We start from the raw sequence: 27,499 nt of genomic DNA on the forward strand, positions 1-27,499 counted from the left end.
TTGTGTGTCAGAAATTCCTATGGAAAATGTGTGATGGAGCCTACACACGGTCGGAATTTCCGACAACCAGGTCCTATCACACATTTTCCATCGGAAAATCCTATCGTGTGTACAGGGCATTAAGAGGTTGAATCTGGTAAATATCAGACTCAGAGATCTTTCTTTAAAGAAAAAAAAAAAAAAAAAGACTGTTTTGAAGATTTTCAAACAGAACTGTAATATATTATATGCTGGCCATACAAAAACAATGTCTTCCTTCAAAAAAAAAAAAAAAATGTAATTTTAAGAATGGTCGTTCGATTTTCGAATCGTTAGTGGGGTCAAATTGACGTTCATTTTCAACCACAGTGACAGGAAAATTTAGAATAGGAAACTTCTTGGTCAAAGGAATTTTCAGACAGTGTACAGGGAGTCCCCGACTTACGAACATCCGAGTTGCGAACAACCCCTACTTACGAACGGGGCCCGAATGACGTCACTGCTGGCCGAATCTTCCTCTCCTGAGCCTTTCCTCCATTCCTGGCTTGGCTGCGGGTCCCCTTCGTCCTCCTGCCTGCCCATCCACAGACCTGGTATGGTCCGGTGGCCTGCCAGGCCGCTAAAACTGCCCGTCGTGGCCGAGGCCTTGTGCGGCCTACGAAGCCTCCAGGATCCCCGGTCTTTCCTACGCCGCTGCCCCGCAAGGGTGCACCGCGGCCGGCCTGCCTGGCCTCTGATGGCTGCTTTCACCATCCATCTCCCTGCTGTGCCATACAGTGTACCTCTCTCTGCTGTCTCCTGTCGCTGCCGCCATGAAAATAGTGAGAGGGGAGAGCTGTGCTCAGCTGCCCTCCTGGACTCCTGTTTTGGACGTGACAGGGTCAATAAAGAGAACCTGTCACCTCCAATTGCTATCACACAGGGAATTGTTTCCTCCTGTGTGATAGCAATAAAGTTAAGTGAAAAAAAAAATTGATAAAAAAAATAAAAATAAGAAATACAGTAATAATTAAATAAAATAAAAAAAAGTAAAGAATAAGAAAAATAATATTAAAAATAAGAAAATTATACAAAAATAAAAAAAAGTAAACGACAAGCTACAAATAAATACAAATAAAAAAAAATGATTAAAAAGTAAAAAAATAAAAGAAACAAAACATATTTGAACTAACCATGCCGCCCCTGCCATCCGGTTGCCTTTCTCTGTTGATTTGGGTTTACATCCTGTCTCTGAGACTAGATTTGCACTTAAAAAAGGTACTGTTCCGACTTACAAACAAATTCGACTTAAGAACAAACCTACAGTCCCTATCCTGTTCGTAACCCGGGGACCCCCTGTATGTGGTTTTCATTCAGAAATTACACTCATTTTAAAACAGAATGTTAAAAGCAAGTGAAAATTTCAAACAACATTCTTTCATTCAGCGAATGTGCAAAGATTTTTCATATGAATATTCTTGTCTGAAAATTGATCCATGTGGCCAGTATTTTTGTTGGACGAATACTGTACTGATTAAAGAAAATCATTTGTTCTGTTATCTTACAAGTAAAAAATGTTGTGCTTGTCCCTTCAGATAATTTTGCATGAACTGTCGCGATCAGCTCTCGAGGCTGTGTACTAACGATCAGATTATCGCACCATCGCTTCAAAAGCCGTATTTTTCATCCAATTTTCTCTAAAGTTCTCACTTTAATAAAATGGCCGCCGCTGTCTTCGATTAGTTACATAGTTACATAGTAGGTGAGGTTGAAAAAAGACACAAGTCCAACTAATCTGTGATTATATGTCAGTATTACATTGTATATCCCTGTATGTTGCGGTCATTCAGGTGCTTATCTAATAGTTTCTTGAAGCTATCAATGCTCCCCGCTGAGACCACCGCCTGTGGAAGGGAATTCCACATCCTTGCCGCTCTTACAGTAAAGAACCCTCTACGTAGTTTAAGGTTAAACCTCTTTTCTTCTAATTGTAATGAGTGGCCACGAGTCTTGTTAAGCTCTCTCCTGCGAAAAAGTTTTATTTCTATTGTGGGGTCACCAGTACGGTATTTGTATATTGAAATCATATCCCCTCTCAAGCGTCTCTTCTCCAGAGAGAATAAGTTCAGTACTCGCAACCTTTCATCATAACTAAGATCCTCCAGACCCTTTATTAGCTCTGTTGCCCTTCTTCGTACTCGCTCCATTTCCAGCACATCCTCCCTGAGGACTGGTGTCCAGAACTGGACAGCATACTTTAGGTGCGGCTGGACCAGAGTCTTGTAGAGCGGGAGAATTATCGTTTTATCTCTGGAGTTGATCCCCTTTTTAATGCATGCCAATATTCTGTTTGCGTTGTTAGCAGCAGCTTGGCATTGCATGCCATTGCTGAGCTTATCATCTACTAGGACCCCCAGGTCCTTTTCCATCCTAGATTCCCCCAGAGGTTCTCCCCCCAGTGTATAGATTGCATTCATATTTTTGCCACCCAAATGCATTATTTTACATTTTTCTACATTGAACCTCATTTGCCATGTAGTTGCTAACCCCATTAATTTGTTCAGATCTTTTTGCAAGGTTTCCACATCCTGCGGAGACGTTATTGCCCTGCTTAGCTTAGTATCGTCTGCAAATGCAGAGATTGAACTGTTTATCCCATCCTCCAGGTCGTTTATGAACAAATTAAATAGGATTGGTCCCAGCACAGAACCCTGGGGAACCCCACTACCCACCCCTGACCATTCCGAGTACTCCCCATTTATCACCACCCTCTGAACTCGCCCTTGTAGCCAGTTTTCAATCCATGTACTCACCCTATGGTCCATGCCAACGGACCTTATTTTGTACAGTAAACGTTTATGGGGAACTGTGTCAAATGCTTTTGCAAAATCCAGATACACCACATCTACGGGCCTTCCTTTATCTAGATGGCAAATCACCTCCTCATAGAAGGTTAGTAGATTGGTTTGGCAAGAACGATTCTTCATGAATCCATGCTGATTACTGCTAATGATACCGTTCTAATTACTAAAATCTTGTACATAGACCCTTATCATCCCCTTCAGGAGTTTACATACTATTGATGTTAGGCTAACTGGTCTGTAATTCCCAGGGATGTATTTTGGGCCCTTTTTAAACATTGGTGCTACATTGGCTTTTCTCCAATCAGCTGGTACCATTCCAGTCAGTAGACTGTCTGTAAAAATTAGGAACAACAGTCTGGCAATCACTTGACTGGGTTCCCTGAGTACCCTCGGATGCAAGTCATCTGGTCCCAGTGATTTATTATGGTTAAGTTTCTCAAGTCTAATTTTAATTCTGTCCTCTTTAACCATGGAGGTGCTTCCTGTGTTTTGTCATGAGGATTCACTTGTGAAGACTGAGGAGAAGAATAAATTCAATACCTTCACCATCTCCCCATCCTTTGTAACCAGATGTCCTTCCTCATTCTTTATGGGGCCAATATGGTCTGTCCTCCCTTTTTTACTGTTTACATACTTAAAGAATTTCTTGGGATTTTGTTTGCTCTCCTCCGCTATGTATCTTTCATGTTCTATCTTAGCCGTCCTAACTGCACCCTTACATTTCTTGTTGCATTCTTTATAAAGTCTGAATGCTGAGGATGATCCCTCAACCTTGTATTTTTTGAAGGCCTTCTCCTTTGCCATTATATGCATTTTTACATTGGAGTTAAGCCATCCAGGACTTTTGTTCGCTCTTTTAAATTTATTACTCAATGGGATGCATTGGCTAATGCCCTTATTTAATATGCTCTTAAAGCAAACCCATCTCTCCTCCGTGTTCTTTGTTCCTAATATTTTATCCCAATTTATGCCTTTTGAGCAAGGTTTGTAGTTTAGGGAAGTTGGCTCTTTTGAAATTCAGTGTCTTTGTATTCCCTTTATGTTTCCTATTTGTGCGATTTATACTGAAACTAATTGACCTGTGACCGCTATTACCTAAATTGCCCTGTATTTCCACATCCGTGATCAGGTCTGTATTGTTGGTAATCAGTAGATCCAGTAATGCTTTATTTCTAGTTGGTGCGTCTACCATCTGACCCATAAAATTGTCCTCCAAGACATTAAGGAACTGGCGAGCCTTAAATGAATGCGTGGTTCCCTCCGCCCAGTCTATGTCTGGATAATTAAAATCTCCCATTATGATAACACTTTCCATCCTTACTGCTAATCCAAATTGTGATAGATCTGTCTCCACTTCCTCCCTCAGGTTAGGGGGCCTATAGCATACTCCCAGTATTATTTTCCCCTTAGCTTCATCCCTTTGGAGCTCTACCCATAAGGATTCCACCTCCTCCCTAGCTCCCTCAGTGATGTCATCTCTCACATTCACTTGTACATTATTCTTAATATATAGGCATACCCCTCCCCCTTTTTTACCCTCTCTATCCTTGCGGTAAGGGGTATACCATTGAATGTTTGCCAGCTGATCATGAGAGCTGTTGAACCAGGTCTCTGAAATTCCCACAAAATCCAAATCCTCCTCGTACAACAGTATCTCTAGTTCACCCATCTTGTCCGCCATGCTCCTGGCATTGGTGAACATGCCACATAGCTTAGACCGGTCGCATATTGTCCTCGTATTGGGTGTTTCGAGATTGCAACGAGGACTTGCTACTAGTTGCCATAGTTACCTTACGGTTATTAGCTTATAGAAGATCTGTGCTTGCCCCCCCCCTCCTATCCCTGATGAAGTCACGTGGGGCATGACGTAACGTGTAGGACAAAGGCTGCCATCTTGGTACATCCATTCTGTGAATTACATGCCATTTATAGGTTTTTACCCTTCATCTTTGTGAGTCAGTTTTTAGCCTACTTTTAAAATTTTTAACCCCTTCCCTCCCACACTATAGCCAAATGACGGCTACAGCATGGGCTTACTTTGCCGGGAGGGTGTCTATTGACACGGGCTATGCGCTCTGTGATTGCTGAGTCCTTCTGGTAAAGGGCCAATCACAGCAGCCCTTTACCATGTAAACAGCTGTGTTCGAAGAACAGCTGATCACGTTTGTAAACACAAGCCGGTTATCGGCTTTTCTTTCCTTGCGCTGACAGCGAGAGTAGAGAAGAGAGTCGGTAACTGGCTTGTGTTAAAGGCACATTGGCACTGATAATCAGGGCACTAATTATCAGGGTCTTTATTAGTGCTGCCAATCAGTGCCACCTATCAGTGCTGCCTACCAGTGCCACCTCATCAGTGCAGCCTTGTCAGTGCACATGAGTGAGGGAGAAAAATTACCTGTTTACAAAATTTTAGAACAAACTATGAAAATGTTTTTTTCGTTTGTTTAGCAAAAAATAAAAAAAAAATAGTGGTTTTTAAATACCACCAAAAGTTCTATTTGTGTGAAAAAATGATAAAAAATATCATATGGGTACAGTGTTGCATGACAGCGCAATTGTCATTCAAAGTGTGACAGTGCTGAAAGCGGAAAATTGGCCTGGGCAGAAAGGGGGTAAAAGTGCCCAATAGGCAAGTGGTTAATAAATTATTTACTACACTATGGGAAGTCTTTTCTTATCCCTTATGTCTTTATGTTGATCCATCTGAATGACACATGGAAATGGAATATACACCGATTTCCTGGTAGGAGAAGCTGCTTCTGAGACCTTGAATGTGGATCTGACAAAGCGATTATTGACTTGTATTATATAGGTCAAACATAAAGGTGAGCTTGCATGCCTGAAGGTGGTGGAGCACTGTCTGGTTATCTTCACAATATATGGTGGTGAATGTATTATAGAAAATCCTGAAAGGAGCACATCTGAGTGGACTGTTTAGAAGCTGAATTATCATTGGGACTTGCAATTACCCTTTATCACTTTACTGTTCATAAGCTTGATTGTTTTTCATTGATTTTTGTTTAAATTTTGCCTTTAGGTGCTGTCACCTCAGCAGGGTGTTGACATACAGTATCACCATTTCTATTACCACTTTTATTAGCATCGTTTTGTTCACTTGTATAATTGCACATTGAATTAATTGATTTATTTGCACCTGCGTGTTGTTGTAAGGAGGCGTTTGGACCTCAGTCAGGCGTTTTTTATTTAATGTATTTTGTTATGTGAGGTTATTGAAGAGTTCACTGTCACTTATTGATATTATGTCAATTGAGTAAGATTAATTACACTTTCCTTGGGGAGGTGTTAGCACTTCTGTGGGGTATCTATTTTTTTATAATTTTTTTCTACTTTGACTTTTACTTGAGATATCTTTTTTCACAATCCTGTGGATTTATTGTATGTCTGTTTGCTATTATAGAGGAATTTGATTTTAAACTTTATGTCATTTGAGGTTGTTTTTCAACCACTTCAATACTGGACACTTTCACCCCCTTCCTGCCCAGGCAAATTTTCAGCTTTCAGCACTTTGAAGGACAATTGCGCGGTCATGCAATGCTGTATCCAAACAAAATTTTTAAACCTTTTTTTTGAGACAGACAGAGCTTTCTTTTGGTAGTATTTATCACCACTAAGTTTTTTTATTTTTTGCTAAACAAATGAAAAAAGACCAAAAAAAAGTTTTTGTTTCTGTTACATAATTTTATAAATAAGTCATTTTTCTCAACTTATGTGTGCTGATGAAGCTGCACTGTCGGGCAATTTAAGGCAGCACTGATGGCCACTGATTGGAATCACCGGTTGGCACTAATTGGCATCACTGGTGGGCACTGGCAGGCATTGCTGATGGGGCTGCACTGATAATCAATGCACAATTTATCAGTGCAGACCCCCCCATGTCAGGAGCGCTACTTAATGGCTCTCCTCTACTCACACTCTGTCAGCGCGAGTAGAGGAATGGTGATAACCGGCACTTCCTATTTACACTGTGATTATCAGTGATTTTACACAGCTGATCACATGGTAAAGAGCCTACATCATAGGCTCTTTACTGTGATTGGAGATGCAGCGTGTCTGGGCGGCACAACGCACCACCGACCCTGGGGCGCACACAAGCGGCTTGTTTTGAAGGACGTCATAACAATGGAACCCCTGCTCGGCCATCATTCTGCTATAGGCCAGACAGGAAGGTGTTAAATTGCAGCACTACACTATTTTGTTTGTAATCCTGGTCAGGGTGGGAACACATTTAGGTGTTAGCAGCAGCATTGTTTAAACGTTATATATGTACTGTATAGAAATTACAGCTGTTGAAAAATGCCTTTCAATCCAAGCGCTATCTAATGTCTATAGGTAGCTTTACAGAGATGACAGGACAAAGACATTATTCACTGTGACTATAAATGTTATACTCCTGTTCCGTTCTGTAAATCCCCAAGGCACCATGTATACAGGGACAAGCCAGGAGTTTTGGGGGACAGTAGGCCATTCTGTAGATATACAGTACATTGAGCTTCATGAATTATAGTGATACCTAAGAGACATTTTGGGTACCATACCAGAACAAACGATTTTCGTTTAATTAGAACAGTATTTGAATAAAAAAAATTGGAAGACCAAGACCATGTATGCTCAGAAACAGAAAAAAATATATCACTTCCGAAGTTGTATTCTGTACTATCAAATTTTTCATAACTTTAGTTACCTACTGGTTTTCAATATGAGACTAACATGCAAAAAAAAACAAAAAAAAAAAAAACAGGCAATCATTTGTCCGATATTCACATTGTGTATACAAGGCATCAGATAACCAGATCATTGGCTGATTTTACATATTAAGTAAACTCAATAACATTTAACACAGGGACTGCTACAGGATGATGAAATAACATTTTGACTTCCTTAAAAAGTGCACATTTTAAGTCTTCCTGTTGGCTTTGCAGCTGTTTATATCACATTTGATACCAACGAAATTCCCCCGATTCAGGAAGGCAGTAGACTGGGATGAACAATAAGAGGTGACCATTCTACAAGCTGCATCCTGACCTCTGATCAGGATTGTCATATACAGGAGGTCCCTGGGTTACAAACAAGATAGGGTCTGTAGGGTTTGTTCTTAAACTGATTGTAAAGTCTCATTTTTTCCCCTATAAAAATAATAAACATATTATACTTACCTGCCCTGCGCACTGGATTTGCACAGAGCAGCCCAGATCCTCCTCTTCTCGGGTCCCTCTTCTGTGATCCTGGCCCCTCCCTCCTCTTCAGTGCCCCCTGCAGCAAGCAGCTTGCTATGGGGGCCCCCGAGCCGAGTCACCGCTCCCTGTGTCAATTCAGACATGGAGCTCCTTCCTCCCCCGATTGGCTAGATAACTTGGATTGACAGCCGTGGGAGCCAATGGCGCCAGCTGCTGTGTCTCAGCCAATCAGGAAGTAGAATCTCGGACGGCTCAGACACTCGGACATCGCAGGTAAGTATTAGGGGGGCTGCTGCACACAGAAGGCTTTTTATCTTAATGCATAGGATGCATTAAGATAAAAAAAACCTTTTGCCTTTACAACCCCAAGTTGAATTTGTTTGTAAGTCGGTACAGGTACATTTTTTAAGTGTAGCTCCAGCCAAAAAAATAATTTTTCATTTTTTTGGATAACATAAGGAAGGGTTAACACCCCTGTAACATTTGTTTTGCTGTCTGTGCCCCTGTTCAGAAGATTTCACCTCACTTTCTGTCCCTGTGATAATTGGATTTCGAAAATTTGGGGTTTTTGTGCAAACAAGGATTGGTGATAAAGCTTCAGTGTAGACACCTTTTTCCCATAGTAATTCTTACAGGAGTAAATTTTCCTTCCTAGGGGTAGATTTTCTCTCTTCCTGTCATCTCCCTCCGTTTGTAAGTCAGATGTTTGTAACCCAGGGACTGCCTGTACAGTAGATCGCATCCTACTGCTAGCTCTGTAGTAAATAACCAGGACAGACTGGCCCTACCATACCATACCGGTTACTCTCCACATTGACCCTGATTTACTAGAAGAGAAAAGCATGTTCACTTTTCAAGGGAAATTTCCCCTAACTGAATGATTGAAGTCAGCACAGATTTGCCTCATTCAAGTGCAAGCAAAAACGTTTTTTTTTTTTAATTATTATTGTCCTTGCATGCAAGTCGGTGTTTTTTGCAAAGCAAATGTTCATCACATTCACAAAGTATATTAATCTATATTATATAGTACATTACTTTTGATAATATAGTATATGTCCGGTGCAGCGGCAGTGCAAATTTACTGCAAATTCAAAAAGAGTCCTGTGCGTTTTTTGAGCACTGTGGTGCAAATTGCAGGCTATTGCTTTCTATGGGAATGCATTGAATCACACAGCGGATCAGTTTTGAACACAAATTAAATCCAAAAGAAAAAAAAAAAAAACAGCATAGGGGTCCCCCCTACAGCCCATACCAGGCCCTTTCTTTTCTTTTTTTGGTGGCAGGCAGCGTGATAGACGATGGATCTAAATTGGGGGACATTGTTTTTTTTATTTTTAATAAAGGACTTGCGTGTGCGTTTTTATTTCTTTGTAAAACTTTTTTTGGTGAATGAGTAGGGGGTACACTGTACCCCCTACTCATTTACATAAGGAGGGGCGAGATCTGGAGGCCTCCTTGTTAAAGGGGGCTTCCAGATTCTGATAAGCCCCTTGCCTGCAGACCCCCACAACCACTGCCCAGGGTTTGTGGGGAAGAGGCCCTGTCCCCATCAACATGGGGACAAGGTGCATTGGGGACCCTCTTTCAGATAAGGGTCTGGTATAGATTTTGGGGGGAAACCCACGCCATTTTTTAAAAAATATTGGCGTGGGGTTACCCTTAAAATCTGTAACATAGCCAAAAGAGCCTGGTATGGATTGGGGGACCTACATGCGTTTTTTTTTTTCACTATTTATTGCCGGCAATGTTTAATTACAACCTTTAGAATCACTTTAATTTTACTATGTGAAAAGTACTCCAACAAAGTTTAACAGGATGGAGAAAAAAAAACTCAGTGTAAAAATATGTAAAAAGCATGCATTATTTTCTAACTTAGCATTAAACAGGGATAGAAAAATATAAAATCTGTAAAACAAATAAATAAATTGGATTTATATCGCAATGCCGCTATATTAGAAAATGAGAAAATAAAACAGCATCTTCTGGGATTTAACTGTGGGAGCTAGAAAGGCTGCTGCTTACATTTTTTTTTATCTTAAATTAGTAAATATCTTTTGTGCTGAAGTATATAATAAAAGAGAGCACCATCTACAGATTGAAGGAAATATCCTCATGAAAATGGACTCAAAAATGGACTAAAATGAAACAAAGTAATGATTCTGCAAGTATAATAAAAGAGACACCAAACACCACCCTTATTCTCCATAAATTATCTATACACATCCACTACCTAAAGCGGTATTAAACGCAACAGCAAATATTTATTATATTGCAGCTTACCAATTCTTATGTGTGGTGTCTGTATTCGTTTTTTTGGGGGACTTTTTTTCATCTAGTGATCTACCCTCTGTTTTTCAACAGAACAAGCTGCCCTGCATATGTAGAGTTAGAGGTTTGATTTTGATTTTATTTTATTTCCCAGCGATAGGGGTGCTTACAATGATCAGCTTTTATGTAATACCTAAATCCCAAAAGATAAAAAAAATCTCTTGCTGTAACTGCTTATAAAATGTTAGCTGGAGTTTGCCTAGTTTAAAGTATGGTATGTCACTATCAGAATGTGACTTCAGTGGCATGTATTGATGATGAACTTAGCCTTACCTAGAGCTGAATGATGTTGTATAAAATGAGAATCACAATTTTTTTGCTCAGGATTCTGAAGAACTTTTTTATTTTAAAGATTTACAACCCCTGAACATTAGGTTACCCAACAACATGGCAATAAAATAAGACATAATACTCTTTGCTTCAATCAGATTTAAAGAAATGTAATGAAAAATAATTTAATGTGTAAAGAAATAAAAAAATGACCATTAGGTTATATTAGGGTCTTTTTTTAGTACTCGCGAATATCAATTACTGATACCTACCACAACTTTTTTGTTCACACTTCAGTAGTCAGCAATGGTGCAAAGCATTGAAAAGTTATTTTACAAATAAAATAAATTTATTTTTTTTTATTTTGTGCTTTTTTCAATGTAAAACGTGTAAATATGTTGTAAATATATTAATGAACAAGGCAAACAAAAAAATTTTTAATTATTAATAGTTTCTAAAATAGAAGTAAATAAAAAAAAATCGAGGTTGCGATCTTTTAACGATTAATCGTGCAGCTCTAGCCTTACCCAAGAAGAAAGCGTACACATGTATGACGGATGCATATTGTACAAACCACCTTTGTATTTTGTGCCACTGGACTGCACTTAAAAAAAAAAAAAAAAAAAAAAAAAAAATCAGGAAGGCGTTACATATACTTATTTACATACTTGGTCCAGGTCAGTGAGGCCCAGTACTGAAGCAAGAGTCATCACTTCCAGATTTGGCTATTTTGATTGTGTACAATTGAAATTAGAAGCAGTTAGGGATGCACCTATATATCGGTCAAAAATAGGGTTATCAGCATTTTGCCGAAAGAAAAAAAGGTGCCGATAACGGTCATCAAAAAATCTGTGATTTTCCTAAGACTTTACAGCAATTTTACCAAGGTTATGGTGCGTTTTTCATAGGTCACGTGACTCAAAAACCACATCAAAACCACAACACGGGTGCGCTTTTCATGAGTTTTTGCCACAGTTTCAATGGGTAGCTGCATTTTTAGTGCAATTGTTTTAACTGACCAAATATGCACCAAAAATGCGGCACGCAGGATTTTTAACACCACAACGGAAGCACAACGGACCAGTGTAAAGACTTCCATTGAATTTAAAGGGATAATTTTTCTTCAGCTTTTCTGCAGTCTATTGGCCTAAAAAGGTGCCAACAATGGCTGAAAAAATAAATTCATATTCATTTAAATTCATGATATTAATGTAAAAGTCGAATATATTACAAATTTAAAAAAAAAAAAAAAAAAGTTTAACCACTTGCTGACCGCTGTACGCCGGATATACGTCGGCAAAATGGCAGCAGTGGGCAAATGGGCGTACCTGTATGTCCCCTTTAATTGGTGGGGCTAGTGGGCGCACGCGCCGCGTACGGCGTGACCGTGCCCGCGGACTTGATGACCGCCGGTGTCCCACGATCGTGTCATGGAGCCACAGAACGGGGAGATGCCTGTAAACAAGGCATTTCCCTGTTTTGCCTAGTGACAGGACAGGGATCTACTGCTCCCTGTCATTGGGAGCAGTGATCGTTGTCATGTGAGTTAAAGCCCATCCCCCCCACTGTTAGAATCACTCCCTATGACACACTTAACCCTTTGATCGCCCCTAGTGTTTTAACCCCTTCCCTACCAGTGTCATTTACACAGTAATCAATGCATTTTTATAGCACTGATTGCTGTATAAATGACAGTGGTCCCAAAATAGTGTCAAAATTGTGCGATGTGTCCGCCATGTCATCTTAGTCATGAAAAAAAATTGCAGATTGCCACCATTAATAATAATAATAGAAAAAAAATAATAATAAAAATGCCATAAATCTATCCTCTATTTTGTAGATGCTATAACTTTTGCGCAAACCAATCAATATACGCTTATTGCGATTTTTTTTTTACCAAAAATTTGTAGAATACATATTGGCCTAAACTGAGGAAAAAAATTTGTTTTTATATATTTTTTGGGGATATTTATTATCGCAAAAAGTAAAAAATATTGCTTTTTTTTCCAAAATTGTCGCTTTTTTTTGTTTATAGCGCAAAAAATAAAAACTGCAGAGGTGATCAAATACCACCAAAAGAAAGCTCTATTTGTGGGAGAAAAAGGACGTCAATTTTGTTTTGGTGTAATGTCACATGGCCGCGCAATTGTCAGTTAAAGGGACGCAGTGCCGAATCGCAAAAAGTGCTCTGGTCAGGAAGGGGGTAAAATCTCCTGGGGCTGAAGCGGTGAGACTATCTATTTCAGTTTTGGGTTTTCAGCCAATGCGTCGTAAATTTTCTGTTTTAGTCCACCACTAGAAGCAGTAAAATGAATAGCAACTGCAAGAAAAAATCTTTTTTCCACACCAAACAAAAGCACTCTGCCGTTTGCTCCCAGCTAGCAGGAGGCAGTGTTTTAGCCTTCTGTCTAGATAACCCCATAAGGTTAGAAGCACATTTCCCGAGTCATCACAGTGCATTCCAAACACTTTCACTGCATGGAGACTTAGGCCTGGATTTCCTTTGTTACTGAAAGAATCTTTCCTCTTGACAATAAAACTTTAATGTCACAACCGTATTGTGAAAGTCAATATTTAGCACAGATTTCTCAATTCATTCATGTAATTTACTACACTTTAACAAGTTTTTGCTTTTTTCTTATTATTTTTTATTGGTTTTGCTGCAGATTCCATAGATTTTATGAAGATAAAGTGAACCTGTCTGGGTGATCATGCATACTAAAGTATTTACAAATTCTGAGCAAGCAGTAAAAACAATTTAAAACATGCCACCATTCACCTCTGTATCAATATAAATTATGGAGAAAGGTAAAGTGGAAGTTCAGTCAAAACTAAGCTTGAGGCCGGGTTTACACTTGTACGACAAACGCTCCAACATTAGGGGCACATGTCACATGACGTATGCAAATCAATGGTTCCCTATGAGAGCCGTCCTAACTGGTCCGACACAAGTCGGTCCAACTTTGAAAAAAGTTCCTGCACTACTTGGTCCTACTTTGATCCTACTTCAGCCGATTGAATATCATTGAAGTCGGATCAAAGTCAGATCATCATCTTAACTGACTTTGGCTTGGGACTTGTACTCTGAGGATCTTGAAGGCAAACTCCACGCTGTAAAAAAAAAAAAAAAAAAAAAAATGGTGTGGGGGTCCCCCCCGAAATCCATACCAAGCCATTATCCGAGCACGCAGCCCAGCAGGTTAGGAAAGGGGGGGGTGCTTTTGGGACGGGGGGCTCGCTCGTACCCACCCTCTTTCCTGACCTGCAGGACTGTACCTTGTCCCCAGAGAATGGCAGAGGCAGAAGATATCGGACAAAGGAGAAGAACTGGGGAGGGCTAGGAGACATCAGCGGAGACGTCACCGCCCAGGGCATGATGAGGTAGGTTCTTCAGGTGATGTTATCTGGGGGCTCCCCCTAGTTAACCCCCTTGCCTGCAGACCCCCACAACCACCATCTAAGATTGTCAGAAAGTGGTTGAGATCTCTGAGAATAACTCCTCACTAACCCTTTCACCGATAGAATCAAACTAACCTCTTTAAATAATCATTAAATTAGAAGTTCAGCCATAACCAAACTAGCTCTAAACCTACTTGCAGCAACATACTAAAACTAATCCATCTAGCCCTGTAAAGAAGAAATCACTGTACTTATCTTTTCTGCAGCCGCTCCAGTCCGGTGCCACGCTGAGCTGTCAGCAGCGGCTTTACTGCGAAGGCGTGTGTAGAAGAGGCAGCCACCAACAAATGCCCCATAGTAACGCTATAGATAACGTCACTTCTCAGGCATTTCCCAGCCGTTGTCTGTTCTCTCCTGCACACAGCTTCCGCTGCTGGAGACCGGACCGGAACGGCTTCATAAATCGTATGTATATCGATTTCCTTTTTACAGGGCTAGATGGATTTGTTTTAGAATGTGGCTGCGAGTAGATTTAGTTAGTTAGGTTTTGGGTGAACTTCCACCTTAAGTATTTATAATCCTTATATACACTGAGCAAAATTATAAAAACGCAACACTTTTGTGTTTGCCTCTATTTATCATGAGCTGAACACAAAGATCTATGACTTTTTCTATGTACACAAAAGGTCTATTTCTCTCAAATATTGTTCACAAATCCAGTCTAAATCCGTGTTAAGCTGGCTATACATTATACAATTTTCCTATTCAATTTCCTTTAGATTTACCTTCAACTATGTAGTGCAAGGGTCTGCCTGATTGCATACGCATTGAAAATGTTTAGGTTTGACCTCATATTAGATGGTTTTGGTAAATCTCTAAAGGAAAATTGTATAATGTATGGCCAGCCTTAGTGAGCCCTTCTCCTTTGCCGAGATAATCCATCCACCTCACAGGTGTGGCATATGAAGATGCCGATTAGACAGCATGATTATTGCACAGGTGTGCCTTAGGCTGGCCACAATAAAAGGCCACTCTAAAATGTGCAGTTTTATCACACAGCACAATGCCACAGATGTCGCAAGTTTTGAGGGAGCGTGCAATAGGCATGCTGCCTGCAGGAATGTCCACCAGAGCTGTTGCCCTTGAATTGAATGTTCATTTCTCTACAATAACCCATCTCCAAGGGCATTTCAGAGAATCTGGCAGTACATCCAACCGGCCTCAAAACCGCAAACCACGTGTAACCACACCAGCCCAGGACCTCCACATCCAGCATCTTCACCTTCAAGATCATTTGAGACCAGCCACCCGGACAGCTGCTGCAACAATTGGTTTGCATAACCAAAGAATTTCTGCACAAACTGTGAGAAACTGTCTCAGGGAAGGTCATCTGCATACTCATCGTGCTCATCAGGGTCTCGACCCGACTGCAGTTCGTCGTTGTAACCGACTTGAGTGGGCAAATGCCCACATTCGATGGCGTCTGACACTGGAGAGTTGTTCTCTTCACGGATGAATTTTCACTGCACAGAGCGGACAGCGTGTATGGTGTCGCGTGGGTGAATGGTTTGCTGATGTCAACGTTGTGGATCAAGTGGCCCATGGTGGCGGTGGGGTAATGTTATTGGCAGGCTTATGCTATCTACAACAAACACAGGTGCATTTTATTGATGGCATTTTGAATGCACAGAGATACCGTGATGAGATCATGAGGCCCATTGTTGTGCCATTCATACACGACCATCACCTCATGTTGCAGCATGATAATGCACGGCCCCATGTTGCAAGGTTCTGTACACAATTCCTGGAAGCTGAACACATCCCAGTTCTTGTATGACCAGCATACTCACCGGACATGTCACCCATTGAGCATGTTTGGGATGCTCTGGATCGGTGTATACAACAGCGTCTTCTAGTTCCTGCCAATATCCAGCTTCCGCTCGGGGAGCTATGAGATCTGATCCATCGGCAGTGTTCGATCGCTCAGTTCTCAGTGCGTCGGGGGACAGATGCAGCACATGATGGGTAAAAAAAATGAATAAAAACCCATACTTCTCTTTTAATCTGTACCAGAATGACAGGAAGAAAAAAGTGTGGAGAAGGCTTGGAACAGCTCATGATCCAAAGCACACAACATCATCTGTAAAACATGGTGGAGGCAGTGTGATGACATGGGCATGTATGGCTTCCAGTGGCACTGGGTCATTGATGTTTATTGATGATGTGACAGAAGACAGAAACAGCCGGATGAATTCTGCAGCGTTTAGAGATATACTGTCAGCCCAGATTCATCCAAATGCACCAAAGTTGATTGGACAGCGCTTCACCGTACAGATGAACAATGATCCAAAACACACTGCAAAAGCAACCCAGGAGCTTTTGAAGGAAAAGAAGTGGAATATTCAGCAATGACCGAGTCAATCACCTGATCTCAACCCAATTGAGCATGCATTTCATTTGCTGAAAGCAAAACTAAAAGGCAGAAAGACCAACAAAGAACTGAAGACAGCTGCAGTTAGAGCCTGGCAAATCATCAGAAAGGAGGAAACCCAGTCTTTGGTAATGTCCATGGGTTCCAGACTTCAGGCACTCATTGTCAATAAAGGATTCTCAACAAAATATTAAAAATGAACATTTTATTTCTGATTATATTCATTTGTCCAATTACATTTGAGCCTGAGAAAATGGGGGGACTGCGTAATAAAAATCTGATTTTTTTTACTTAAATCTGATTTTTATCAAATTTATTTTAATAAAATGCTTTTGGAGTAAAAATCCATCTAAAGATAGTTTTCTATTTAAGATACATTAATAATTGAGTTTATTCAGCATGAAATGGAGCTTAGTTATGTAGCATGAGGCTGTATATTCTGCAATATTTACATTTGTGGTAAACTCATTTAATGAATCCAAGCTCTGTAAGCTGAGATAACATTAGGGCTGAAACAACTAATCGATTAATCGACAACTAATCGATTATGAATTTAATCGATTACTATTTTCATAATCGATTAATTGGCCAGTAACATAATGGGGTTAAAAAAAAACCTAAAATGAGCCCTTTATAGTAGAAAAAGAGCAAATAATCGCTACTGTAAATTTTACTTTCACAGTTCTACAGTAAAAAAATGAACCTCTTACAGTAGTGATTATTTGCTTTTTTTGTACTATAAAAAGGTCTAATTTTAGTTTTTTTAACCCCATTATGTTACTGTCTTAGACCTGGTTCACATCTATGTGTTGTTTGGTGCTTTTTGCAGAAAAGCACTACAGTTCATTTACACGGTTTCCTATGGGACACGTTCACATCTATGCTTTTTTCAGCCGCTGCGTATTTGGAAAGGGTCAGAGACTCTTTTTTTTAATGCAAAACTGTGCTTTTTTGGTTCAATATACCTCAATGGAGAAGCTGCAGAAATGCATGTAATGTGTTTTTGCAGCAATTTGTGTTTTTTAATCTGCCCAACAACAAATTGGCCAAAAAAAAATGCAAAGCACAGCAAAATCATGTGCGTAAAAATAAAAACGCACAGCAAAAAGCACTGCAGAAACAGATCAATAGCAAACTGCATAGGTGTGTGCTGAGCCTTATGCTGGCCACACGGATCAATTTTCAGATGAGAATATTCAGACGAAAAATCTTTGTACATTCGCTGAATGAAAGAATGTTGTTTGAAATTTTCACTTGTTTTTAACATTCAGTTTTTAAAATGAATACTGCATACACTGTCTGAAAATACCATTGCCCAAGAAGTTTTCTATTATTTCCAAATGTTCCTGTCACTGTGGTAGAAAATGAACCTTGATTTGACCCCACTGAGTAGAAAATCAAACGTTCTTAAAATCACTTTTTTTGAAGGAAGACATTGTTTTTTTTAAATAAAAAAATTTGATCTCTGAGTCTGATGATATTTATCAGATTCACCCTTTAATAGTATATCTCCTCTAATAGTATATACAGTATATATCTTCTGCCTGTTATTCTCAGAATGGATTAGAGATTTTGCTCCCTAATCGTATAGTTGGTTATTTATATTTACCACTGCATAGAGATATTTAAGCATAAATTGTCTTTTTTTACATACATACAACTTTACATATTAACTAAATTATACACCACACTTTTTTTTTTTAAGGTTAGCACTAGATAACATGCACTGCATTGATGCATTCATACAATTTCACAGTAACCATGAGATAAAACAAAGTTCAGGAATATTCCTTTATCCCATTGTTTTGCAAATCTATGCACACTATAAACTGTATGATTTGTTCTGATATCGCTGTTTTACTAACCTGACAGCTTATTGTTCGAAATAGGAAACTTTCATTTTGTTTGCAAATACAGGCGGTCCCTTAGTTACAAACATGCGACTTACAAACGACTCCTACTTACAAACGGAGGGAGACAACAGGAATTGAGAGGAAATCTACCCCTAGAAAGGGAAATTTACTCCTGTAAGAGTTATTATGGGAAAAAGGTGTCTCCACTGAAGCTTTATCACAAAGGCTTGTTTCCACAACAACCCAAAATTTTCAAAATCTAATTGTCATTGGGACAGAAAGTGAGGTTAAATCTTCTAAACATGCGCACAGACAGCAAAACAAATGTTACAGGGGTGATAACCCTTCCTTATGTTATCCAAAAAGCTTAAAAATAGTTTTTTTGGCTGGAGCTACACTTACAAACAGATTCACCTTAAGAACAAACCTGCAGACCCGATCTTGTTTGTAACCCGGGGAATGCCTGTATTAAAGATTCTAACCACCAGCAAAAATAAGTCCTTACATTTAAAGAGCACCTGTCATTTCAGATCCATCATAGCAGCGCCTGTTAGCGGGCATCCACTCACCTGCTGCCACCACGTCCCTCAGCTTGTTGTGTCAGTGCCGCACCACCAGCCATCCCATTAAAGTGAATGGGATAGTCGGTGAGTCAACAGCGGGTCAGAGGAGGAGCCACTGCGGGACAGAGATGACAGTTGCTCTTTAAAAATTATGATTTAAACCAAGCGCTGTTTTACTAGTGATGTAAATCGACTTGATTTAAATCAAATCCACCCTGCGGGAAATCAAGCAAATTTTGGGTTGCAGGAAGGAAATTTGCTTCATCATTATTCAATTTTCTTGTACAAATTTCCTTTACATTTACCAAAACCTTATAATATGAGGTAAAACCTAAACACTTTCAATTTGTATGCAATCAGGCAGACCCTTGCGCTACATAGCTGAAGGTAAATCTAAAGGAAATTAAAAATGTGTGTAAATAGTCATTGTAGAGAAATTAATTTTCAAAGTTCACAATAGAGTCAGAAAAATCAATGCTTTTTTCCCCCTATGAGCGCAGAATCATAGCATGCTGCCAGCCCTCTAATGTACACAAACAACAGATGTTTGGAGGCTGTTAGAAACCAACTGAAAGTGGATTGGAGCCTTCTGTTGTGATATTTGGGGATCTAACGAAACTGAACCCATCAATGTAACAGTTTCAAAAAACAGTTACATTCCGGGAATGTTAACTGTCACATTTGCTTGTGTCCTCAAACTGCCAAACCATCAAATGGCTGGAGTCATAACTGATCACATGTGCAGCACTATGGCATTTGAAGAACAAACAATAGCAGCTTCTTTGGCTGTAAAGGATAGGAGGGTTTAGTTCCGCTTTAACGGTTTTCAAAATGAGTTATCTTCAAGGCATGCCATGAATGATAACAGTCACAACCCCTTGCGCTCACAACCAAACTGTCAAGCCATTAAATAACTTGAGTCATAACTGATCACATGTGCAGTGCCATGGCAGTTGTAGATCAGAGGCTAAGATGGCAGCTTCCTTGGCTGTAAAGGATAGGAGGGTTTAGTTAAATTTTAAAGCAGTATTAAACCTAAAAACAAAAATGCAATATATCGCAGTTTATTAATTCTTAGGGTCCTTTCACACAGGGCGGATCAGTGATGATCCCCCCCGTGGACACCCACTGAGCAGGAAGATGACAGGTCCGTCGCTGCACAGTGTCAGAGCGCCGCTCTCCCCAATGGGGGATTGGATAATGATGGACCGTAGAGTCCGTCGTCACCTGATCCGAAAACGGATGGAAAAGTAAGGTTTTCCTTCGTTACACTTTTCGGATCGGAGCGGGTCGGATATCACCGCTCGACATCCGACGCTCCATAGGGATACATGTATGTCCATTTTTCATCCGAAAACGGAAGGATGAAAAACGGACATACGGATCGTCCATGTGAAAGAGCCCTAAGATGTGATGACAGCATTTGTTTTTTTTTTTGTTAATTTTATTTTCACCTAAAGATCCTGTCAGTAAGTCTGTTATTTTTAAACTTCCTTTAACAGACCAAGCTGTGCAGATAAAGAGGCAGTTAGAGGGTTGAGACAAACAATTTACCACTGACAGGGGTGCTTACAATGATCAGCTTTTCTATATGTTAAACCTAATCCCAAAAGGAAAAAAACAACAAAAAACAAAAAAACAAAAAAACAAAAAACTTTGCTGTAACTGCTTATAAAGTATTAGCTGAAGTTTGACTTTAATGTGTTAGTGTATCCAAATCTACTAGTACAGCTAACACTCCCCTAACCCCAGATTAACAATGCTGCTGTCTAAAAGTGTCTCTGTTGCTGCTCCATCCAAAGTGGGGGCACTCTAATACAGGAGGTGTGTTACTGGCCAGATCAGCAGGTGAAAAAAAAGTAAACAAGGCAGATTGCCGTTCTGACAGGAGGGAAGGGATGGAATTTGCGTCTCTGCAAAGCAGGGAATAAATTCCATGTCTTCCCCTAGTAAAATCACCTCACACAGTATAGTAATAGTAAAACACTGAATAGGCACACAGTTAACCCTTTGATTGCCCCTGATGTTAACCCCTTCTATGCCAGTGTCATTAGTACAGTGATAGTGCATATTTTTAGCACTGATCACTGGTCCTCAAACAGTGTCAGTTAGTGACACTGCCCGACGCAATATCGCAGTCCCACAATAAGTCACTGATCGCCGCCATTACTAATAAAAGATATATAAAAGAATTTACATAGATAGATAGATAGATAGATAGATAGATAGATAGATAGATAGATAGATAGATAGATAGATAGATAGATAGATAGATAGATAGATCTATATATATATATATATATAGATATATATGGGCCCACCCGATGATGATGAGATGATGCTGAGAGGTAACCTCGCCGCAGCGAGGTTAGGATGGAAGGCCTGCTGCAAACGAATTGGGGGTGGGGTGATCGAGTGATTAAATCCAGGTTCACACTGATGTGGGTTAGAAATCGTGTGAGTTCAGCTGAGCTTGCACGTTTTCAACCCAGCAATGCAGTCCGACGTCGGGAGCGGTTTGACAGACATCGGTGTGGGTTTCTGTACAGATGTCTATTTAAATCGTCCCTGAAGTCGCCAAAAGTAGTGCAGGAACGACTTTCGGCATTGGTGCGGCGCTGCAAAGTCGGCGTCACACCGATTCGGACCGCCCTATTTCCGGCAATAGCCGTCGATGTGGCATTCGATTTGACATGTCAAATTCGCATGCCAAATCGGCCCAGCGTAAAAGTGGACGTAGACCTGGTTTCAATTTAGCCTGGAACTTCGCTTTAACAAAAATATAGAGCAGAATACATATTGGCCTAAATTCATGAAGAAATTAGATTTTTTACATTTTTTTATTGGATGCTTTATAGCAGAAACTAAAAAAAATGTTGTTTTTTTAAATGTTGGTCTTCAAATACCACCAAAAGAAAGCTGTATTTCTAGGAAGAAAAATTACAAATTTTATTTAGGTACAGCGTTGCACGACCGCGCACTTGTCAGTTAAAGTAACGCAGTGCTGTATCGCAAAAAATAGCCTGGTCATGAAGGGAGGTAAATCTTCCAGAGGTCAAGTGGTTAGAGCGCTATTTGTATCTTGATATTTTTTGGCTGGGGTTCTGGTTTAACCGCTTCCGGACCACCCACCGCACATATACCGCAGCAGGGCGCGGCTGCGTGAAACAACGTACCCGTATTCTTCCGGGTCTGGGGTGCGTGCCGCCAAAGACCTGCTCCCACTGTAAATGCAATGGTTGCTGGCCACTCCCGATCATTCGCTGGAGGCAGAATGGTAGTCTGCTTATGTAAACAAGGCAGACCGTCGTTCTGTCAGAGAGGAATAGAGAGATCTTGTGTTTCTGCTAATCAGGAACACAGATCTCTCGATTCCTCCAGTCAGTCCATCCCTCACACAGTTATGCCCCGTACACACAATACGATAATCTGAAGTAAAATTTCGTCCAATGAACGATCTGCAATTTTCGGATCATTAGTACGGTGCTTTCGAGAGCCAATTCCGATTTTTCGTCTGACAAAAGCTGGATTTGCAGACTATAAAATTTTAATCACACGTGAACTCAACCTCCGATTTTCATATAATCAGTACGGTTTTTAGCCAAAAAAATCGTAAGAGCAAGACTACGCATGCTCAGAAACGAAAGAATACATCCAAAACTATTCAACACATGACGTCACTTCTGAAGTTGTATTCTGTAGTATGAGAATTTTCATATGGTGAGTAACCTCTTCACTTTCAACATGAGACTAGCATACCACAAAAAACAGACGAACAGCCCTCCGAAAATCTGATCGTATGTATGAGGCTTTTATAATCTCTCCCTAGGAGCATATTTAACCCTTTGATCGCCCCTGTTAACCCCTTCCCAGTCAGTGTTATTAGTACAGTGACGGTGCATATTTTTAGCACTGATCACTGTATTGGTGTCACTGGTTCCCAAAAAGTGTTGGCTTTGTCCGCCGCAATGTTGTTGTCCTGCTAAAAATCGCTGATCACCCCCATTACTAGTAAAACTAATTTTTTAAAAATGCCATAAAAATATCCCATAGTTTGTAGAAACACTATAACTTTTGCGCAAACCAATCAATATACACTAATTGGGATTTTTTTAAGCAGAATACATATTGGCCAAAACTGATGAAGAAATTCGATTTTTTTTTCTTTTTTTTTTTATTGGATATGTTTTATAGCAGAAAGTAAAACAATATATATATATATATATATATATTTTTTTTTTTTTTTTTTTCCTAAATTGTCGCTCCTTTTTCTGTTTATAGCGCAAAAAATAAAAAGCGCAGAGGTGATTAAATACCACCAAAAGAAAACTCTGCTTGTGGGGAAAAAGGACATAAATTTTGATTAGGTACAGAGTCGCACGACCGCGCAATTGTCAGCTAAAAGAAACGCAGTGCCGTATCGGGGGAAAAAATGGTCTGGTCATGAAGGGGGTAAAACCTTCTGTGGCTGAAGGGGTTAATGTTGGGGGGAGGGAATAAGTAAACCTCAGACCTAAAAATGTGCATTTTAACACAATGGCAAAAACAAAATGCACACTCAGCTGTGGCAGTGTGAGGGTTACATGAATATATATCGTTATAAAGGGTTAATATACTGTATATAGTTCTATAGGGTTCTAGGAATATATATATATATATCTATATATAGATAGATAGATAGATAGTTCTATAGGGTTGTATAAATATATATAGAGTTCTATGAATACATATAGAGTTATATATATATAGTTCTATAGGGTTGTATGAATATAGAGTTCTATGAATACATACAGAGTTCTATGAATATATATATTGGGTTCTATGAATATATAGTTCTGTAGGGTTCCATGACTATATATAGACTTCTACAGGGTTCTATGGATATCTATAGACTTCTATGAATAAAATATATATATATATATATATATATATATATAGTTCCATAGGGTTGTATGAATATATATAGAGAGTTCTATGAATATATATATATATAGAGTTGTATAGGGTTCTATGAATATATATATATAGGGTTCCATGAATATAGAGTTCTATAGGGTCGTATGAATATATATAGACTTCTATGAATATATATAGAGATCTATAGGGTTGTATGTGGTGTTGAGGAAGCGGGGCTGTATGAGGTGAGCAGAGCCCCAACAACAAAGGTTGTGAATAGAGGAGAGCGGTATAATAAGGTGCGGTATTCCCGGTCCCCTGGGCCGCCCCGCACACCTCGCACCGCCCAGCCCGCCACATCAATTATCCCTCACACAATATTCCAAAACCGGAAACGCGCTGAACGGAACTACATAGAACGGGATCATTTACCAACCGCTTCGCTTCTCCCTCCGCACCGGCTCCTTAGCAACCTGCAGACACGTACAGCTCACGTCGTACGTCCCCTCCTGCAATGCTTCCCATGTGTATATCACTCCGCCACCCCCTCCGCTCAACCTTTTACTGACTTGTACAATATTTTTATAAGTAAAAAAAAAATGCGTACAGCAACGTGGATACATTTATCAAGTTCTGCTGAAAGTGAATGGACGTTATACAGAAAAACAAAAACGGAACTATGTTTTTATATCAGTCACTGTTGTAGTCTTCCGCGCCTCGGAGCATGCTGGGTGTTGTAGTCTTTAGAGAGGGCCGGTGACGTAGGCACACGGGGAAGCGTGTCTATTGGGTAGAACACGTGGCCGGGGATTGGCCCCCTCTCTGTTCCCCGCCCCCTCCGTGGCTGGCTCGGTGCTGAGGGTGAGCGGCGCGGTGATTGGCTGGCGGGGTGAGGATGCGGTGGCAGACAGTGGAAGGGGGTGGTGACGTAGAACCGTCTGGATGGGAGTGGTGAGATATCTGTGTGCTGCTGTGACATAAGAAGGTGACGTCAGGTAGGTGCTCATTGTCACGACACTGATTTCTAGAGGATGTGTGGGGGGATAAGTGTGAGGGGGGAGGGGGAGAGGAGATGGTGGTGAGGGATGGAGGGAGGATTGGCAGTGGTGAACACAATGGTGAGATGGTGACAGCAGAGGCTGCTATGGCTGGTACAGGTGTATAGGAGTGAATGGAAGGGCTCAACACAGGGGTTCTGGGTACATAGAGGTCTATGAGGACTGTAATAATACTGAACTCCTACAGCTCTGTGCCCATCAATAAGTCCTTAAAGTGGAACTAAAGTCCATGAACACCCCCAATGAGCTCTCTCATTGGTCCTGGCTTCTCCCGGGGGCGGAGTCTTCCGCTGTTTGGCCGGCAAAGGATGACATAATTCCCACACATGGAGCCAGAAAGTCCTTCGTCCCAGAAATTCCTTCGTCCCAGAAATTCCTTCATCCCGGGACCCAGAAAGTCCCTCGTCCCAGAAATTCCTTTGTCCCAGAAATTCCTTCATCTCGGGACCCAGAAAGTCCCTCGTCCCAGAAATTCCTTTGTCCCAGGCCCCAGAAATTGCTTCGTCCCGGCACCCAGAAATTCCTTCGTCCCAGAAATTCCTTTATCCCGGGCCCCAGAAAGTCCTTCGTCCCAGAAATTCATTCGTCCCGGGACCCAGAAAGTCCTTCGTCCTGCGCCCTAGAAATTCCTTCGTCCCAGAAAGTCCCTCGTCCCAGAAATTCCTTCGTCCCAGAAATTCCTTTGTCCCGGGCCCCAGAAAGTCCCTCGTCCCAGAAATTCCTTTGTCCCAGGCCCCAAAAATTGCTTCGTCCCGGCACCCAGAAATTCGTTCGTCCCGGGACCCAGAAAGTCCTTCGTCCCAGGGCCCAGAAATTCCTTCATCCCGTGACCCAGAAATTCCTTTGTCCCAGAAATTCCTTCGTCCCGGGCCCCAGAAATTCCTTCGTCCCAGAAATTCCTTCGTCCCGGGCCCTAGAAATTCCTTCGTCTCAGAAACTCCTTCGTCCCAGAGATTCTTTCGTCCCGGGACCCAGAAATTCCTTCGTCCCAGAAATTCCTTCATCCCGGGACCCAGAAAGTCCCTCGTCCCAGAAATTCGTTCGTCCCGGCACCCAGAAATTCGTTCGTCCCAGAAATTCGTTCGTCCCGGGACCCAGAAAGTCTTTCGTCCCAGGGCCCAGAAATTCCTTCATCCCGGGACCCAGAAAGTCCCTCATCCCAGAAATTCCTTTGTCCCAGGCCCCAGAAATTGCTTCGTCCCGGCACCCAGAAATTCGTTCGTCCCAGAAATTCGTTCGTCCCGGGAACCAGAAAGTCCTTCGTCCCAGAAATTCCTTCATCCCGGGCCCCAGAAATTCCTTCGTCCCAGAAATTCATTCGTCCCGGGACCCAGAAAGTCCTTCGTCCTGGGCCCTAGAAATTCCTTCGTCCCAGAAATTCCTTCGTCCCGGGTCCCAGAAATTCCTTCGTCCCAAAAATTCCTTCGTCCTGGGCCCTAGAAATTCCTTCGTCCCAGAAAGTCCCTCGTCCCAGAAATTCCTTCGTCCCAGAAATTCCTTTGTCCTGGGCCCCAGAAATTCCTTCGTCCCAGAAATTCCTTCATCCCGGGACCCAGAAAGTCCCTCGTCCCAGAAATTCCTTTGTCCCAGGCCCCAGAAATTGCTTCGTCCCGGTACCCAGAAATTCGTTCGTCCCAGAAATTCGTTCGTCCCGGGACCCAGAAAGTCTTTCGTCCCAGAAATTCCTTTGTCCCAGGCCCCAGAAATTGCTTCGTCCCGGCACCCAGAAATTCGTTCGTCCCAGGACCCAGAAAGTCCTTCGTCCCAGAAATTCCTTCATCCCGGGCCCCAGAAATTCCTTCGTCCCAGAAATTTATTCGTCCTGGGACCCAGAAAGTCCTTCGTACCGGCACCCAGAAAGTCCTTCATCCTGGGCCCTAGAAATTCCTTCGTCCAAGAAATTCCTTCGTCCCGGGCCCCAGAAATTCCTTCGTCCCAGAAATTCCTTCGTCCTGGGCCCTAGAAATTCCTTCGTCCCAGAAAGTCCCTCGTCCCAGAAATTCCTTCGTCCCAGAAATTCCTTTGTCCCGGGCCCCAGAAATTCCTTCGTCCCAGAAATTCCTTCATCCCGGGACCCAGAAAGTCCCTCGTCCCAGAAATTCCTTTGTCCCAGGCCCCAGAAATTGCTTCGTCCCGGCACCCAGAAATTCGTTCGTCCCAGGACCCAGAAAGTCCTTCGTCCCAGAAATTCCTTCGTCCCAGAAATTTATTCGTCCCGGGACCCAGAAAGTCCTTCGTACCGGCACCCAGAAAGTCCTTCGTCCTGGGCCCTAGAAATTCCTTCGTCCAAGAAATTCCTTCGTCCCAGAAATTCCTTCGTCCCGGGCCCCAGATATTCCTTCGTCCCAGAAATTCCTTCGTCCTGGGCCCTAGAAATTCCTTCGTCCCAGAAAGTCCCTCGTCCCAGAAATTCCTTCGTCCCAGAAATTCCTTTGTCCCGGGCCCCAGAAATTCCTTCGTCCCAGAAATTCCTTCATCCCGGGACCCAGAAAGTCCCTCGTCCCAGGCCCCAGAAATTGCTTCGTCCCGGCACCCAGAAATTCATTCGTCCCAGAAATTCGTTCGTCCCGGGACCCAGAAAGTCCTTCGTCCCAGGGCCCAGAAATTCCTTCATCCCGTGACCCAGAAATTCCTTCGTCCCAGAAATTCCTTCGTCCCGGGCCCCAGAAATTCCTTCGTCCCAG

At 41.4% G+C, this 27,499-nt stretch overlaps 2 protein-coding genes across 7 annotated transcripts in view; one reads left to right on the forward strand and one right to left on the reverse strand.

Moving 5' to 3' along the window:
• Nucleotides 1-27,499, reverse strand: part of HMG20A (high mobility group 20A) — an 82,154-nt gene that overhangs the window by 42,228 nt on the left and 12,427 nt on the right. For 2 of the 4 annotated variants that reach the window (XM_073619060.1, XM_073619057.1), the window contains exon 1: nucleotides 24,194-24,321. The exons of 1 other annotated variant lie outside the window; for it this stretch is intronic. The gene's annotated coding sequence lies outside the window, so the exon portion shown is untranslated. Of the gene's footprint in view, nucleotides 1-24,189; nucleotides 24,326-27,499 lie in introns of those variants that run through there. One more of the 4 variants, XM_073619058.1, reaches the window with a different exon arrangement.
• The window catches only part of PEAK1 (pseudopodium enriched atypical kinase 1), a 124,234-nt gene continuing 121,300 nt past the window's right edge, over nucleotides 24,566-27,499 (forward strand). For all 3 annotated transcript variants that reach the window (XM_073619054.1, XM_073619055.1, XM_073619052.1), the window contains exon 1: nucleotides 24,566-24,752. The gene's annotated coding sequence lies outside the window, so the exon portion shown is untranslated. The remainder of the gene's footprint in view (nucleotides 24,753-27,499) is intronic.

The sequence above is a fragment of the Aquarana catesbeiana genome, linkage group LG03 (assembly GCF_042186555.1).
Source record: "Aquarana catesbeiana isolate 2022-GZ linkage group LG03, ASM4218655v1, whole genome shotgun sequence".
NCBI classification, from domain to species: domain Eukaryota; kingdom Metazoa; phylum Chordata; class Amphibia; order Anura; family Ranidae; genus Aquarana; species Aquarana catesbeiana.